Source organism: Amblyomma americanum, chromosome 1 (assembly GCF_052857255.1).
Source record: "Amblyomma americanum isolate KBUSLIRL-KWMA chromosome 1, ASM5285725v1, whole genome shotgun sequence".
Lineage (NCBI taxonomy): Eukaryota > Metazoa > Arthropoda > Arachnida > Ixodida > Ixodidae > Amblyomma > Amblyomma americanum.
Genome location: NC_135497.1, coordinates 492512165 through 492530988, shown reverse-complemented (window position 1 = coordinate 492530988; position 18824 = coordinate 492512165). Strand labels below are relative to the sequence as shown.

The window sequence follows — 18824 nt, the reverse complement described above, 5'->3', positions numbered from 1 at the left end:
AGAAATGCAGTAAAGTTGTGTACAGTATTTTTTTTGACAATGGTTTTGTTTGTTTAGATGTTGACTCGGTCCTGGCTTGCGTGTCTCCAACTGAAGCTGGTGTACATTGTGGTGAGTGTTGGATTTTTCTCTATCCATTAGTGACCAGTTCTGAGATTGGTTTTGTTTCATGGGGATTCAGCCCCGCCTTCTACATCTCCAGAGGAAGTTGTTGTACCTTGTGGTGAGTCTAGTATTTTGCTCATTCATTCGAGACCCATTCATCCAGCAAATTTCGGAAGAAAAAACAATTGTGCAATTGTTCACCATAAAATGAATTTCTAATATGCTGAAAAAAGCTCTGTGAACCATTAAAATCAAGCACACATGCTTGTTTTGATTTATTTGCCTCATTTTCTTTTACAATGAAAGCTCGTTAAATCTAACCCGAGGGGGACTGGAAAATTATTCGAATTAAGCGAAGTTCGAATTATCGAATGGCAGCAGGAATGGGCGGTCATTGCGCCCTATCACACGGGCTGAATTCTAAGCAGTCACACCTAGACTCATTATCACGATCTAGGCGCTACTATAAGTTTGTGGCGGGCAATTCTGAGAATCAAATTCATGCGGTCCTGATGGCAAATAAAATTGATTGGCCAGTTATGCACCAGAAACCACTACTAAAATGCATACGCGTAAGCAGCAAGCTTTAGTGCTAGAATATAGGACACTATTTATGCTCCAAAGCATGTTTATTTATGGGGAAGGGTTTTCAAAATTAAAAGTAATCGGTGATGTGCATTTGCTTGTGTTCCTTCTGCTGAGGCTCCATCACCATCATTTGGAGCTTGCCCAAGAGCTCCAGTGCAACGTCAGAGTTCTCATTGGCAGAGAAGTAGCGTGCTGCAACATCGAGTGCCGACACTACTTCACACGCGAGTAGAACCTAGAAAGCTTTGTTTCCTCTTCTCCTTTTTTACTGGAAGAGCACTGCCCGCATCCTGCACAATGGGCGAGTTGCAGAAATCTTGAAGTCTGCTACCGTGCACAGTGAATACTCCTTAACCATGGTGACTAGATCTGTTTTGGCTGAAGAAATTGGGTGCAGCACTGGAGACTTAGGGAGGCACAGAAACGTTGCACATCTTTTCTGCACGCTCCTGCTGTATGTTGTGATAAAAGGATTAAGCTCACCCGTGCTGAGCCATTACTTGCGATGGGAGATGAAGCAGCAGCTACCTGCTGCTTGTCACATGCATGTGGGCATAAGGCGATCATCTCCAGCACTGCACCCAACTTCTGCGTTCAGGGCAAGACGTGCCATGACGGAGTTCTTGCTTTGCTGGGTAGCTGACTTCCAGATTTCTTCAGCCCATCATCGAGTTATGATCATGATTTCTGAGTTGGCCAAACTGCATTTCGTCAAAAGTGTGATGTATTCTGACCTCAATATGTGCAGAGGACACTGCTCAAGCAAAGGCTCCTGCTACCCTGCCACTAAACACACTTGATGCCGTGAATGGACAGGTGAGCATGTACATGTTTATTTCAGTAGCAAGATATTGCAAGTTGCATATCATACTAAACCCATTTCATAATAAGTCGTTAAGACTGCTTTGTTTTGTTGCATAGGGGTGCATAAAAAAATGCTTTCTTTCCTGGAAGCACAGCTGACTATTCTGTTGGTTCTGGCAGCTTTTGCATAAAGGCACACTAGGCTGGCTACTGTCACTTGCCACTGTCATTCCTTGATGAGAAAGAAGACGCACAACATTGTTCTGGCATGTTTGTTGCTGCAGCCACAGGATGGCTTGCCTTGGGGCGAACACCATGATTGCAGCCTAAGCGGCCATTCGGTGGTATTTTGGCTACCAGCGACGCAAAGGAGAGTCAGTTGCTGTTTGATTAAAACTTCTTTCTGGGCGAGTTGGTGCATTCTGAACCTAAGAAATGTAACAGCCCTAACTCATTCATCCACAGAACGAGAGGAGAAACACGAGGCCCAAACGCCGACTACCAACTTAAATTTTATTGATGGAAGGCAGGCACCTTATAAAGGCGAGGAACAGGTGGGAAAAGGTTGGAAGCGATAAAGCTGGGGATAACTACAGCATCGAAGAATGCACACGCTAGCAAGCAGTATAAGAAAATCAATACATACCAAAACACGCACAAAAAAGAAAATTGTTGGCCACTTGTCAAAAGTTGACCTCTGGAGCAAAGAACAATAAAGAGTGGTGCTAATGCACCTACTGCCATATTTCTTGTATGGTATGCTTCCAGGCTGACATGCGCTGTCTTGTCGGCACTCTTACCGAGAATCTTGGTCTCTGAGCGGAGCCACGCACCCTTTTCACTTCCTAACCTGCATGCATAACCAAATGTGTGTACTTGTCCTTTAAATCACTTAAACTTCGGGCATGCTACCCCAGACGTTCCCCGATGCACCGGCCAGTTTGGCTGACAAAGCTTTCCACATGTCAAGGCAATGGCGTAGGCCACTCATGTGGAACACTTGAACTGAGTTTCATGTTTTACCTGGCATCCACATTTTTTGGAACTGAAGCGATTTAAAGAGGCGAGTACATAGGTTGGGTTGTGCACGATGGTTAGTGCAAAGGATACATGGCTTGGTCGGGAGAGATCTGGATTCTCTGTAATAGTGCAGACAAAATGGCGTGTCAGCTTTGAAGTATACCATGTAAGGCAGTAGGCGCATTAGCAGCCTGTCTTTATAACTCTTTGCAGCAGATGTCGGCTTTTAGAAGTGGCCAACAAAATGAGTTTTTTTTTCTTTTTTTTGGTTTTTCTTATGTTGCTTGCTTGTGCTTACATTTTTGTTGCTGTTGTTATCCCCGACTGCATCGCTCCCATTTTTTTCCCATCTGTTCCTCACTGCTATACGGCGTCTGCCTTCCATCAATAAAATTTCAGTTGACAGCCAGCGCTTCTGTCTCGTATTTCTCCTCTCATTCTGTGAATGCATGTGTTAGCACTGTTATATTTCTCAGACAGTTGCTGTTGCTGGTGCAGCAGAATGTCAAAATTGCATGTATCAGGCACGTAACCAAGATTGTCAACACCTTTACATGCAACTCATGTCTTTAATGCAGTTTTTGCCATCTCCAACCACGTGTTAACATGCGCTGTGGAGAAAAATTTCCATGAGGACTGACAGACAGAAAAACTTTATTTCTGCAAGTGAGTTTTAGACCCTGCTGGGTCCCTGGGCCACTACGCGGTCACGCACTGCATCATGTAGATCATGTCGGCACACGACGTTGGCAGCCCGAGTCACCGCAGCAAGCTGCGATGTCCAGTCTGCAGATGTGAGCAGGACCTCCCAGTCCTCTCAGCTCGAGATGCCGTGCTGTCCCTGCGGGGGAGGGTCAGTAGGGCAGCCGAAAAGGATGTGGGGGAGTGTGGCCTGAGGGTCACCGCATAGGGAGCATGCAGGGGACGTGCCACAATAGTGGGATAACAGCTGAGGGGATAACAGAGAGCGGGTCTGGAGGCGTCAGAAGACGATCTGTTGGAAGCACGGTGCAAGAATACTGAGGTGTTGACACTGCGCCCGCTGGAGCGTCCCGATTATGTTCGGCCACGGCGGAGTGCGCCATGCAGTTTGGCTGCAAGCCGACAGATGGCGCCGATGTCAGCGGGCCCAGTTGAGCGGTTCTGGCGCCTTGAGATTCCGCTGCCCAAGCTCGATTTTCGCTTTGGTGGCGTGAATTGAATTCAAAACACAGAAGAAATTCGTTGCTTAAAATTAAAATCAGTAGTGTAGCAGTCATAAAATTTTGTTTGCATGAAATTATCTTGTGCAAAGCGGTTAATGATATGAGCTCAGTCGAGCAGCACTCGAAGCTCATTCACGTTTCGCTTCCTCGCTCAATTCATGTTTCATTCGATCTAATCATAGATCTAAGCATAATAAAGATAAGTGGGGGTCCTCGTGCCCTTTTACGCTCACAAGGGCAGAAAATTATTGCACCGGAAAATTTTTGCTTGACGCTTATCGTTGCTTTTTTACTCTGTATGAAGACCGTTCAAACATTGTTTCGTTGAGTGGGCTAAATTTCAAGATGCAGAGCACTAGTATAGCGAAGCTATTTACAACTCGTTTTAGGTAAAAACTTTCTCACGCTGGAAATGTATCAGACGGGATGAAAGGGTGCGTCGTATAGTGTACCATAACCCAACGCAAAAGCTTGAGAAAAAAGCATTTTTATTCCGATGCAAATTATCATAGAACGGGCACAATTTTCAATAAGCTCCTTTCCACTGGATGCTAAATGGCGATGCGGTGTATTTGTTGAAGCACCATCAAGTGCAGGCATCAGAGTGGCAGAGTCAGAGTCAAATTGCTGTCGCTTAACCGATGGCTACAAGGCTGTTCCCTTATTTGCAGGCATCAGAGCATTCAAGGAAGCTTGGAGAGGCTGCATCGCCCTGTTGTTGTCGACCTTCGGCTGACGTAGCTTGGATGCTTGCGCAGGAGGTTTCCTCTTCCGGGGTGGTTTTCTATGTCTCTGTGGCCGTGTAAGATGTCCTGTGGCCGTGTGAGATACTTAGGACAGTTCGGAAACACAGTCACCGACCGATTTTTCGGAATCGAAGGGACCCAGAAAATGGTCCGAATAATCGAACAGACCGAAAAATCCGTGAAGTACAAAAAAACCACTTTATTGAGATGAAATCGGCTTAAAAACGTCACTGATTTTACCTCGCGACAAATTTCTCTTGCTGGCGACGATTTTCGCCTGTATTTGCTCCAAACATGTGCTTTCACTGTATACGCTAGACAGCAAGGTCACTACATTTAGTTGGAATACTTCCCACACTTCTTTGATGGACCCGGCAGGGCCATGTTGTCCACAACCCGAGTGTGCACCACACTGCTCGTCAAACACACGCAGAGATAAGGCACTTTTCATTCAAAGAGGCGGAACCGCCGGACGCAATCACAAAACGGCGAACGGATGTAACTTCGTGAAGACTGAGCGCCACTCGGTCGATGCGGTAAGAGAAACCTAAGAGACAAAACGACGAATGGCAAACGTATGAGACCCGCCACGGTGGCTTAGTGGTTAGGGCGCTCGGCTACTGATCCGGAGTACCCGGGTTGGATCCCGACCACGGTGGCCGCGTTTCGATGGAGGCGAAACGCTAAGGCGCCCGTGTGCTGTGCGATGTTAAAGATCCCCAGGTAGTCTAAATTATTCCGGAGCCCTCCATTACGGCACCTCTTTCTTCCTTCTCTCAGTCCCTTCTTTATTCCTTCCGGCCGAGATGCGAGATAGCTCCTGCACAATTTCCTTCCCCCAACAACCAATTTTCAATGTATGGGACAAGCAATAATTGCCCGCGGCAACGTCGGCGACAGAAACAAGTTGACACCGATGACAATCTGGCTGCAACCTCGAAGTGTCGGAGATCGCAGGGACCTCTACTGGCAACAATGAGGTACCGAAAGTATGTCAAGCCAATCCAACTGCACCGTAAATCCACCTCAATCCAAGATGGCCCCTTTTGCGCCGGCGGAAAGCCGATAAGATGGCCGATTTTGGCCCGCAGGTGACTGAAATTAGTCCGAAAAATCGAGCTTTTGGACTTTTGATATCCGAAATATCCGTCGCGAATATGTATGTGCTTCTATGGAGTGACTGACGGCGCCTCATTGAGGTCCGAAATATCCTACAAGACCGAAGTTTTGGAGTCCGAATTACCCGTCGGCTACTGTAATGTAGGAACTGCATCTCTGGAAAGCACGGGCATTTCTTCCCCGTAAAGTAGCACTTTTATCGAGCTCCGCATAATATGCCCAGGATATTGCATCCTCTGCAAAAGGCTTGGCGCAGACATGGTCAGTGGGCATTAATGTCTGGTCTGCCCTAGGAATCGCACGGCGCCACTTCTCCAAACGAACATTGTCGGACGGAGCTTTGAATAATGGCACACGCTCCGCACATGTCTGGTAGCCCGAATTGCAGTTCGGCACGAAGCACTTTCTTCCCATTGCGCTGCAGTCATCTGCTGTGGGCTACTCTGCCGACGATAGCCAAACACAAGGTCTTGGTGCAAAATAAAACAACTTGTTAAAAACAGCACAGCAGCGCAGCTGCACACTCCGAAATGTGCCAAAAGCACGTGCTCAGTGCCGCGCCACGCCGGACCGAGCCGCCCAGCGTGGGCCCGCCTTTCGCATCACCCTCTAAGTTAGCGACCGGTTCCCATGGCAACACTTCCCTCTCCCCCGAACATATTGTGGCCGCGAGTGGGCGGTGCTCTTGGGCAAGGCGGGGGGAGAGTGTCAACACCTCCATATGTTATTCTTAAACCGTGGTTGGGAGTGTGTAAGAGAGGGGTGGGGTGACGGGTATGTCCGACGGTCCAAACGCGGTATTTGCGTGAGCTCCGCAAAGGTATGCGCCCACTCCCTTGATTGATTGTTGTGGAAGTGCAGCTTTTCCTGGCTTCATTGCTGGTTTTTCACGGCTGTGTTGCTCAACTAGGATGTGTTTTCACGGTCAATATTGCTTTTCGTTGTTTCCTCTTCCTTGCTGTGGTGACCTCTAAATTGGTGTCCCCAAATTAACATGTATGGAAAATACTGATAAGGTAGGTGAGGATCTGGAATATGGAAGGTGGCTGAATGTTCTGGCGTTAGGTGTGCCCCAAAGATCTTGGCAGGACTCCTGTACCATGTTTCCTCACATTATTCCGTGTCGCCGTGGATATCACAGCCAGTGAACTGCTTCTGTGAAAAGGTGCATACACGTTGAACAGGTAGCATGCTTTCACTGTCACTTTGTGCATCGTCCTCTTGATCGATGTCTGTTTGTTTCTGTCATTTGTGTTTTATTCAGACCTTGCCATCGGCTGTTACCATTCACAAGGTACACTGGCAGACTGCTTCATTGCCCTCGCACTGCTTGTGACTGTGACTGTGTCAGCGTTTTCAAAACCTCTGTACAATTGTCATAAAGTGCTGTAAGGAAAAATGCGACTGATTGTTCTTTAATGACTGCAGGTGCAGGTACTCCCGGGACTTATCATCACGGAGGCCAAGTGGAATTTCCTGCTGCAAAATCGATCCGATGCGAAATTCACACTTGAAATGGCACGTGTAGTTTGGTCGCGGGAGGAGGCTGCTGCACGCAGTCTCACCGGCGAAGCATGCAGGAGCATGGCAGGCTCGTTGAGAAAAATGCCTGCCACACCGGAGAAGGTAGAGGCAGTTGCAAGTAAGCACACTTTGGAAGTTGGAGTCCTATTGTGGGCACTACTGCATCTTTGTTCCCCCTTTTTTATTGTTTTTATTCAATCTTTCTCTTCAATCTGTACAGCTTTTTCTGATGTCACAATGCATCCTTTATAAGAATATTGTGATGGCACCTTGGAAATAATTGTTAGTGTGTGCGTGTGTCGTCCTTTCTGAGAAAAATTAATAATTCACGCAGTGATCGAGGAACTATCCATTGACTGCGAAAGCATTAGTGAGCAGTGCCAAATCTATTATCATTCTGGTAAAATAAAAAGCCTCCGTGCACAGCAGTCTAGTGCAGTAACAGCATATTTTTTGTCTTTCTAATCGCTCCCTGCATGTATGTTGCCTTCCATGTTGATACATTTGTTATCTTGCACGTGGCTGTGCCGTGTCCTGTGTAAATCCATGTTGACAAAATTTGCCCAAAATGTGCCAATGTGGCTGCGTAAAAATAATAGTTTGATTCAGTTACAATTGGTGTTTGAGCATTCTGTTAGACCTCTTTCTATTCTGCTCGTGATACAGTAAGAGCTCGTTAATTCAAACTCTGTTCATTCGAACTGTTGCCTGGGTTCTGGCACAGCTCTGTGTATTTCAGTGGGGGAAACTCGATATTTCGAACAAGTTGGCATCTGCAAAAATTAATTCGAACTAGGAGCTCATGGCTGACATCGCTCCTCATAGCTAGAAGTTGTCCCACAGTGGTTACAGTGCGCTGCAAATTTACTAGAGATGCAAAGCAATGAAAAATTAAAAAAAGCCAAGCGCACGATGCTGGCGCAGCCCGCACTCCGGTGCTTGCCATAGCAGGTATTCGCTGCAGGGGCACTCGCCCGTGCTGCTAATGCTTCGGCACAAGCCGTTCCTGGTTTTATTTGTGCCGCAGTCCCTGCGTCACTATCGCATGGTGTGCACAAAGCAGTTCGGCCGCCACTGTCATGCTGTTTGTACCGCAAACTACACGGACAGCGGTGTGGAGACATTGAAACCCTTGAGTGGCGCGATATAATTGAGATTGCATGCTGTCAGCAGAAGCCACAGGGCTCTCCGGCGGTGAGAAGGACCGACTGTGATGAGTCAGACAGCAGCGACGGCCTATGCGACTGTCAGGTGCATGTGAAGAATCTCAGTGCTTGATGTTGCAGCATGCTACTTCTCTGCCAGTGAGAACTCCGAGTTGCGCTGGAGCTCTTGGGCAAGCTGCAGTTGATGCTGAAGGCGTCTCAGCAAAAGAAACACTAGCAAATGCTGATCACTTATTACTTTTAATAGTGACAACCCTTCCCTGTAAATAAACGTGTTTTGGTGCATAGATGCTGTCATCTTTTCCAGCACTAAAGCTCACTACTCACGTGAATGCATCCCAATACTTGTTCTTGGTGCATGAATTCTCAGAATCGCTGCCACTAACGTGTAGTAGCGGCTAGCTCGCGATGTGTGACTGCGTGTGTCTGCTTCGGGTGCTACCTGTGTAGTGGGCGCAACGACCGCTGACTGTAGCGCCCATTCGATAATTGGAACTTCGCTTAATTTGGACATTTTTCCGGTCTTCTTCGAGTTCGAATTAATGAGATTTTACTGTATTTCACTCTAAATGCCATTATGATACAGCCGCACATTTCTTTCCAATGAGCACTGCATGTTTTGATGCTGTTTACTGCTAATTTTTGTCCTGTGTGTGTTGATAAATTATTCATAGGCCACATTTTCTGAAAAAGATGAAGTTGAGGCCCAATTTGTGTTATCTGCATTGCTCTTTCAGATTGCTTGCAGAAATACGTGGAACTGCATCCTGCTGCCGAACCACCTGTACATTCCAGGGTTGGGGCAGCAAGGAAGTATTTGCGCAGCTTTTTCACGGAAGCCGGTCGACAGGGAAAGCGCGGCAAAGCAGTAAAAACCAAATCCGCTGCTGAAGTTTTGGAAAATGCATAACTTTCTTTTGCAGTCATGTGGTAGTGCTCGGATGGTACCTCGTAGTAAATTTATAATAAACCAGTCGTGAGCTCTAAACCTCAAAAATTGGTGTGCTTCCTTTTACTGCTACATGTCACCTCAAGAACAATCACATCCAATGGCTGAAGTGCGGCTAGTCCGTCACTATTCCAGCATTCAGCATGCCGGCATAGTGGCTTGCCATTATGCTGGCAACATGGCCTGCCATTATGCCGGCAACCAGCTTGCCATTATGCCGGCAACCAGCTTGCCACTATGCCGGCAACCAACTTGCCATATGCTGGCATAATGGTTTGCCATTGTGCCAACATTCAGCAGTTCCCACTACCATAATCTATCAAGATGGTGGTTTCCATTTCATCCACCATTGGCCAGATTTCTGACAGGGGAAAGGCTTTTTACAACACAAATACTGAAAGGAAATGCGGCTGCAGTGAATCTGCGCATGAATTCTTCCCGTAAGCTACTATATCTACGAATTATACAAATTGATAATGCCCATAACGTCAAGGTTTTCTGCTGAAGCGCTCTCACCAGCATATTCAACGGCTGCCACTCTTGTGTACTTCGTGGACTTAATGGCAAATGGGAGGCTTGCGCCCTTGGAAAACGTGGCTTTCCAATTGAGTCCACAGCGACTTGGCTTAGAGTTACCCTTGCTAGCATGCTGTCGTTGCTGCAGTACTTGACTGAGACGCTTGGATTTAGGTACCTAATGACTTTGCATATGACCACAGACCCTGTGGAAGACTTGTTTGGAATCATCCGGCAGTCCTGTGGATGCAGTTTCTATCCTCCTCCAGAACAGTTCCTGATCACTGTTAACTGCCTGTGGAGTTCGCTTACCTTTCCGCAAACTCGTCGGTCGTGTGTTTGCAAGGAAGGCCGCTCGGAAGTCGCCAACAAAGGGACCCGTCCCGTCCCGACCTCCCCTTCTTGCGGCAGACGTTCTTGTTTACTCCGCGCCGTCACGGGCATAACCCGTGTTCAGAAGCCTAAGTACAGGTGTCGACATGTGTGCGTTGTCAGGGGGTTGCCGAGGCTTCGGGAATGCACGACATACGGCTGAGTAGGAGCCGAGTGACCATGAAACCCATTATTCCCGTAAGCACGGTCTTCTTCTCTTTCGATGTTCCCTAAACAACTTTGGTGATCGTCTCGTCGGCATATGTTTGTCGCGTGTGCGAAAGAGATAGGAAAGTGGCAACGGCTGTGCCGTGGGTGCCGTGGGAGAGGTTGGTTGCGTTTGTGCTGTTTGTGTATTTGATTGCAACCTCTCCTTTGCCAAATCTTTAATCAGTACTCTTTCTGTCGTCCTACTCTTTCCTGTGTCCGTCTCGTCGTGTGCGCAACACCATACCAAGAAAACCTTACAAAGCATTTGCGATTTTCTGTAGGACCCGCATAAATGCGCGAGATGTTGCTTCAGCAAGTTACAAAAAATAGTTTCCGTTTGTTCTAAGGCTCCGTTCACGTAATCTCCGAAGAAAGCCGTGTCAACTACGCGAAAGTTTATTACTTATAAGAAAGTTTTTGTGACGACGGATGCGCAGGGAACCGCTATTACGACTGCAGTGCTGGACGTTTCCAAATCCGGTCGCAGAGAGAAAGGGGCGCCGGAAACGGGGGTGCATGGGGAGCGACTGCTCCCCCATCGCCCACAGACGAGGTAGCACGGCTCCCCCAGCCAAATGGCACCTGTAGGCTTCTGCTACGCCCCAGGCCGCGCCAGGAAAGTCGGGTTTTTTCTCAGAAGGCAAAACGTTTGAGGATCAGACGGTATTCGCTTCCATTCTCGCTGGAGTAAATCACTAATTAAACACATTCTCCGCCTTTTTGGATGCCTCCCGACCACATTATGCCCCCGAGCGCTGAAAGATAGCAATTTTGACGTTCTTCGTCTTGAGCAGGTATATGGCCTGCGTAGGCAGCATTTGCAGAGCTGGTCTCTCGTCGCAAATACGCGACCCTGCAGCGCATCGACGCCACCGACATGCTTGCACAGATGGATGCTACGGGCATTGCCCTTGTGCCTCGGGATCATATTAGCCTGATACCAGCCAGTGCAGCTTGCGAGTGTCGGAAATATTCTTTACGATAACCAGAATGAATTCAGTAGGAAAGTGTGATCTGTCACGCAGTTGGTGCAAACTGTACATGGTTTTGCGCTTCTATTGGATGAGTGGTCTCAGACATGTAATCTGGTTGGATCTTTCAAAAGCTTTCGATCCTATCCCCCATACAAAGCTCATAAGGAAGCTGTTTCACGCCGGTTAGCGGTGTTAACTGCAAACGTTTTCCCGTTCCCGCGTAGTACCTCTCTGCAGCACTACGCAAGAGATTGCGCCAAAAAAAATTGGAGGGGACACTTAAGCCTCAAGAGCATAGAGTGAGACGGTAGCGATGTGGGTTAATTGACATATATGCAGAATATCATTCTCCACTTTACATCCCTAGATCCCTGGGAGTCCTCATACCTCTCTACGGCGGAGTGGTGCAGTGGTGCAGCGGTTAAGTGATGCACCACTGCCCTGCGATGGCAGGTGCTCCCAGCGATGGGCCTTGCGCGACCCTGGTTGCTCCTCTCAAGCGACCAATCATTATTTGAAATTCCGGCAGCCACGATGGGCAGTTTTCTCACTATCCGGCGGGCAGGTTGTGATGAAACCGCAAGGTGACGTGATGTAGCTGGCCCACCTGCCTCCTAGGTCGCTCTCTGGACACCCCCTGCCAGAGCCGTACTCGTGATTTTTCGCTCACAACGCCGACGCTGGATTTTCTTAACACCAGCAACCGGTGTGAAACAGCTTTCTGATGAGCCCTGGATGGGGGACACGATCAAAAGCTATTGAAAGATTCAACGAAATTACATCTGTCTGTCTGAGCCCACTCATCCAGTAAAAACGGAAAGCAATGTGCGGTTTTAACGCTGTCGCGTTAACAGCAACCTTCAAGGAGCGATTTTCAAAATTTGAAAACTCGAGTATATGTATTCATTTTTGAACCTAAAATCAGCTACTATTTTTTTTATAGCTGTTGCAACGCTGTATGGAAATTGGCAGCTTTGCCTCGGCTGAAGGCTGCAGTCGTCCGGCCGTCCCCGTGAGAAGGTGTTTTTTTCGTCGATTCGCAATCCACGAATACTTTGGAAACTATGATGGCGCAGCTCACGTGTCCCAAGTGCGAGGAACAAATCTGAGCTGAAACAGTACTTGTGAGCGGTCTTGCTCGATATCGTTTGGGGGGGGGGGGGGGGGGGGGGGGATTATGGCTAAATAAAGTGACCTTGGAGCTTCCGTTTTCAGAATTTCAGGGAACATTCGCCGTTTTTAAGGTGAGCACTGTGTGCGAAAGCAGCGGCCAGTGCCTTGTACAGCCCGTCGTACAGGCCTAGTAGGCGCGTTATGAGTGGATAACATTTATACGCTGGGAGGAGCGGATTCAAAGCTAAGGAGGGGGAAGTGATCGCCTAACCCCCATCCCAAGCTCTGGATATATATGCACACACACACACACACACACACACACACACACACACACACACACACACACACACACACACACACACACACACACACACACACACACACACACACACACACACACACACACACACACACACACACACATATATATATATATATATATATATATATATATATATATATATAACGCCGAGAAATGCCTCTTTTTTGGTAAAAAGACAAAAGTTATGTGTGCGCTCTAAGCAAGACACCTTACGATATTTTTGTTCATTTCCTTGCCTGTGTCCTGGGAAATGGGTGACCCGTGATTCCTGAGAGGAAGGCAGAACAGCAGACGGCCTCAGGAAAAGCAGAGTACACATGGCTGGCATGAAAGAGACCCCCTCTTCTGTGCGCCAAAAGCGTGGGAGTGCTCTTACTGCTGTTCTCTTTTTCGCTTTTTCCCTCGCAGCAGGGAGCGTCGAGAGCGCCGCTTGCGGTGATGCGGCGCCTGCCAGTTCGGGAAATCATCCCACCCCTCCCTTCTTTTTCAGCCCTCCTGCGCGGCAGTGGGGCGAGAACAGGGCTCTACTGACGTTTGTTTTTCCCGCGGTATTTCTGTCACAGGCTTGGGTACACGAGCTGAGCGGCATAGCCGAAAGTGAAAAAGAGTCGCACTCGACTGTTGGTTCGCTGAAGCTTTTGTTGACGGCTCGCCGCTTAATGAACATCGAGGCCAGGACAGCTGCTTCGCGTCCGCCGTCCTTGCTGCGGCAGGAAGAGGCTTCTCGTCGTCCCGAAAAACTTTGGGCGTACATTGGGGTCACACATTTGCCGCGCGGTTGTCCCGCACATGAGCTCTGGCCACTGTAACTCAAGCGACGTAGCACTTGCAAGTTGTGGACCGCCACGGGAACCCAAGGAGGGCCTCGGTGGAATTTTCAAACAAAAGCGCATCCTCCAGCCAAGGGCAAAGAACTTTCTAACGCGTTACCGCTCGGCGAAGCTTCTGCTTCAAGGCTTCGAAGTCTACTTGCGTCTTGTGTATTCGGTGAACTGGAGTTTGTAGCTATCGTCCCATTAGGACACCAGCGAGCGCAGGCCCAGTATGCTCCTGTGGCGTTGTTCTGTAGGAAAGCGAAATAGGGCCGATGTTTGTTTGGAAATCTCCAGGCACTGAGAGCCTCTTCCACTGCCCTTAACCCATCTTGACGGCTTGGCTTGCTTGATTATTTTGGTCGGAGGGTTTCATTTTGTTCTTGGCTTCAGTTCTGCCCTGGCCTTCTGTCAGTTGTCTTTATGTTTTCTTTTTGGGCCTTTCTTTACTGTTGTCCCACCTCATGATCACCCGGTAAAATTTATTTAGGACTGCGCTTCTCTGTAAGGAAGTCTCGTTACTCTGCCCACCACCACCGAAAAATAAAAGCCGACTTCGGTACTCGGAAAACCTCGATTGCTGCATTAGCATCCGCCGCCTGCCAACTAAGTTTGCTTTCTTCAGGACCGCGGCTTAATCGAGTGTGACGCCGTCTCGGGGGCAGCGCGCCTCGCTGCTGCTATAGGTCGGACTCTGCGCCGCGATCTCGTTTCTAAATGGTGACAGCAGGAACGGACTGTGGCCTACTGTGATTGAATGTGTGCGTAGATGGTGTCTTCCGGAGTGGACTACGTTATACTGTGAGTGAATGTGTGTATGGATTGTGGCACTACATTGGCCTATGTTCTTCTGTGACTGAATATATGCCTAGCTGGTGACTTCTGGAGTGGACTGTGATGTGGACTGTGTGGATTGATTGTGTGCATAGATGGTGACTGCGGGAGAGAATGTGTGCTATTATAAGAGACTGTGCGCATAGCGGGGTAGATGCGACAAGCTTTAGGACATTGTTAATATTGAAGGGACGCTCCGGTGGAGCAATTGCCGGCAGATAAAGCAAGGCTAACCCCACCTGTAGCATTCAACACCTCACCTCAACTCAACTCACTCGTCGCCGGCGCCAGGCTGCTTGAGCCGCACGCACACACGTGAAAGCACACACACATGCACGTGCACGCAAGCGCACGCGCAGCTCTGTCTATACGCGGCGGGCATCACCCAAGCAAGCACACAACGGGTGACTTTCTATCATTATTTACCGTCGTTTTATATTTTTCTTTCCCGCCACCCTCCCTCAACTTTACGCTTACAGGAGCGAGGAAAGGGGGAGTTGATGCAAGGGAAAAGTTTTTTGGGACCTTGGCCTTCGTGATTTTGCCCCTCACGGCAGCCAGCTTCTCTCTGGTTTTCTCGGAACGAGTCCTTCTGTTTCGGCATCTAGCAACTCCTTATAGGCACAGAGGCTGCCTGCCGCTCGCTCATTGCCCGGACGCGGAAAAAAGGCATAATGCACAGCCACTCATCAGCTTTGAGCGCCTGATGCTGCAAACATTTCAAGCCCAGCAAGCAGCAAGGAGATTCCTCGCTGAGCAGAAAGAGCAAACCAAGACTGGGGCGTAGCGTTTCTGCCAGGACGCAACGCTGACGTCACAGGTGCTGCTTTGGAGATGGACTAATGGCACCCCTCTGTATCCCTGCGCAGAAACTCAGCTTAATTGTGGACTAATCACTGGAACTGATAGGAGCAGATGGCAGTGTCCAAGAACATTTTGCACACAGCGCAACAAAGATGGCACGAAAGACTAACAAGCGCTGGCAAACGAGCAAACGCTATCTACTGGGTTTTTCGAGAAAGAACAGAAATACATCGACACTGAGAGCTATAATCACAAACAGAAGTTATCTGCAGGCCATGTGGGAAGAGAAATATCCCATTTTACTCTGATACAAGGTAACAGAAGGATTACTGATGCATATTGCGCCTTTGTGATGAAAGTGGAAAGCCTCCATTACTTCGCGCGTTAACTTATCGCTGTGGCAGAACAGGATGCGTGTGTCCTTGTACTTCGGGATGCATGTGCACTTCTTGCATCGAAATGCCGACTAAGCGAGGGGGTCACCTGTTGCTTTCCTTACCTCGTATTCCTTCTCGTGCTTGCATTTACACGCCCTGCAGTGGACAGCTGTCTGTCAGAAGGGGTCCTTTCTCTTTGTGTTTTCTGGCTCCATAAGACGCTTATTGACACACCTTCCAGTCTCTCCAATGTACATGGCGCCACATGGAAAGGGGACCTGATACACCACCCCTTATCTAGCAAGGTATATACGGGGAAACGTGGCGCACCTGACAAGCATCTTTCTTCCCATCTTGCCTCTGCATGACCTGTTTGCTCATTGCGCTAAATTTCTTTGAGGCGGAAAACGCGACATCTATGTCATATCTACCCTCGACTTTTTTCCGCTCATGTGACATGCAATGCGCTTACGGAACCACAGCCGGCCTTTTGTTCTTAGGTTTACTTCTGGCCGAACTCCATCCTTCAGGTGTCTAAGGAATTTCTCCGCTTCCTTTGAAATGCGTTGATAAGGGTAGCCGTTTTCTTATAACCTGGTCGATTGTGCTGCAACGTTCTCCCCAATCCTTTCATGGCAAGATTTCTTCAGTGGAGATTGCAAACGCGAAACGATAATGCCTCCTATATGAGCTTAGAGTGACCAGACTGGAAGTTTCGCAAGGGCTTGGCAGATCTTGGCCGATAACTCCAGCAAACATGTTTGTCTTTACAAAACAAAGCCAAATCAAGAAACAATAGTTCTTTTTTTCGGGGTACCTCAGTTGTGAATTTCAGCCCACGCCCACACTCATTAACACTTTAAGAACATCGACCATTCTTCTAGGCAAGCTGCCTAGTTGGGCAAACACCATCTAGTCGCGGACGTAACGAAAAATTTGAACGACTTACTTAATGGCAATCTTCAAAATCGCCCTATCAACAGTTCTCAAAAAAATGTTGCCCAATCCATGTGCCACCATGGAACTTGTGCATACCCCGGACGCTTGTAGAAACGACTTTCCCTCCCAATCAACAACAGTGGCCGATAGAAAGAAAGAAAGGGTTTAAAAAAAAACTATCAATTCACACACCACAATTGTCAATGAAAGCTACTTCCTATTGGTCCTGTGTTATGTACATCTTAACAAATCTCATGAGGTTACCCTAACACGTCAATGCTCAAAAACATGCATGTACCAGAGTTATCCAGCTTAAGGTACTCAACCAGCGCGTCCGAATTTTGAATCACGAATGGGTCTGGGACGCACAAAGATGCCAACTGTCTTTGAAGACATCCTTAGACCGCATGGTTCCAAGTCTCCCGTTCAGAGACGATGGAACGGAATGGTCAGCCTGGCTTGTGCGTCTTAGCGGTGACAAAACTTCGAGCTTCGGACTAGTCGACTTGTTGGCTGCTTCCGCCAGCTTGTTCAAGTTGTGGCGCTTCAGAAGTTCAACAGCCCGCGCTTTCACCTTTGAACCATTGAAGTCAACCTGCCAGAATTGCTTCTTTGGGGCTTCGGTCGCTTTCTCGGCAAAGGCGCCTGCTGGAAAGACTTCAAAACAATCTTCGTTATCAGCCCTTATCAATGTGAGACCGCTTTTAGCCAGGAAATTCACAGTATCCTTCTGTTCCCGCTGTTCCGTTCTTTACCACGGGTTCTCTCCAGCACGGTGGCACATTCCAAGGTGCACCGCGGGCGCATGTTTGTGTTCTTTCTCTTAAAAACCCGGTTGATTGTCAGCGCTTGTTTGTTTTTACCTTCGCCTTTCGTGCCGTCTTTGTTGCGCTGTGCGCACAGTGAACTCCGACCAACTAACCCAAATTTCTGCTTTACTTAGTGTCCATGAATCGTTCCGTGCAATCAGCAGCATACCGTGCAGAGTGATGGTGTAAAAAGCGCGATACCATGAGGGAAAATTCTTTCCCGGTCTTCCCTTCGAGCCCTCAGTAGTTTCATATGCTCGCGTCTACCGCTCACATATGCAAACAGTTGTAAATATGCCTCAGCTTTTACCGCCTGCCGATTAGCCTCCCCGGTCTCGTCGTCTTCATTTCTGCGGTGAAAACCGATTTCGGTGTCTGACCTCCAGCCACGACCATGGGCCTAGGCGAGACAAGCCATCCTTCTACAAGCGGGAAGCGACGAGAGTCAACGTTGGAAACAAGCTCTGGCCCCAAAGTACTGAAGGTAAGCGCTGACGCTTGCTATATTTCCTTTGTGCACAACTTTTATTTTCAATGGTCGACTCTCTGTATCGGTTGCGGTGATACTCGAAGATATGAGCATTATGAAATGTTGAAATGCACAGCTTAGAAAACCAGATATTGCTTTATAAGGTCATAGCATGACATCATGTAATAGAATGTAATGTAATGTCATGTCATGTAAAGGCAGCGAGTAGCGCAGTCACGCCAATAACAGTTATTGAGGTAGCCATGAGCAGCTTAAAAATTGGTTTCAGTGCAGCTCATTTGGTTGAGCAGCAGACGCAAATTCGAAACAACGCAATTGTTCCCCTGCTACGGCAGCATTTTTTCGGTGCATTCTGCTTAATTTAGTACGTTAATCCAGAGATGTTTTGCAAAAACGCTTATTAAATTTTCGCCTGTGCTTTCCTTTCGTACTTTTTTGTTTGCATCTTTCGTTTTGCTCGGTAAGGAGCCAATTCTTTATGGTTCCTTGTTTGCAACTAAATGAGCGCTGTACAGTTTTGTTCATAATATTACGGAGCATGCTTTGACTGCCAAACTCTTGCCACGGCTTAAATAGTGAATGCTAGGAAGTACCTTATACATGTGACAGCAAATGCCGCTCGTGCGCTCACGCATGAACCCAACAAACCGCCATACATTCTCTACAGAACTCGTGAGAAAATTTGAAACACCGAAGCCCGCTTCGTAATATTTTGACCGAAGCTGTTCTTCACAGACCCACGGTTGATTCAGTTTTCATCAGTAGGGTTACGCGCCTTTGTTGTTAACACTGCAGTTCACGTCTGTACTAGTCGAGACCCCCCACTGCACAAATTACTTGCGCCCACCCGCGCCGAAAAACCAACAGAAATCTACGCGCCGCTTGTGAGCGCTAGATGATCTTGACCAGTAACACATCATGGCAGCCCTGTGCCGCTATATTTTATAAAAATAGAACAAAGAACGCATGCGTGCTGAACCCATCCTCTGAGGTGTCATTAAATTATACCATCAGGAGCCGCTG

The 18824-nt window shown here is 48.1% G+C and overlaps 1 long non-coding RNA gene across 3 annotated transcripts; it reads left to right on the top strand.

The window, feature by feature from the left end:
• The first annotated feature begins 6312 nt into the window (after positions 1-6312).
• On the top strand, positions 6313-9247 carry LOC144105221 (uncharacterized). 3 transcript variants are annotated; one of them, XR_013308727.1, is made up of 3 exons: positions 6313-6407; positions 7016-7229; positions 9015-9247. It is a non-coding gene; the product is annotated as an uncharacterized LOC144105221 (long non-coding RNA). The 3 variants fall into 3 exon arrangements; XR_013308726.1 differs by lacking the exon at positions 6313-6407 and adding an exon at positions 6416-6752; XR_013308724.1 differs by lacking the exon at positions 6313-6407 and adding an exon at positions 6416-6771.
• Positions 9248-18824: the final 9577 nt, after the last annotated feature.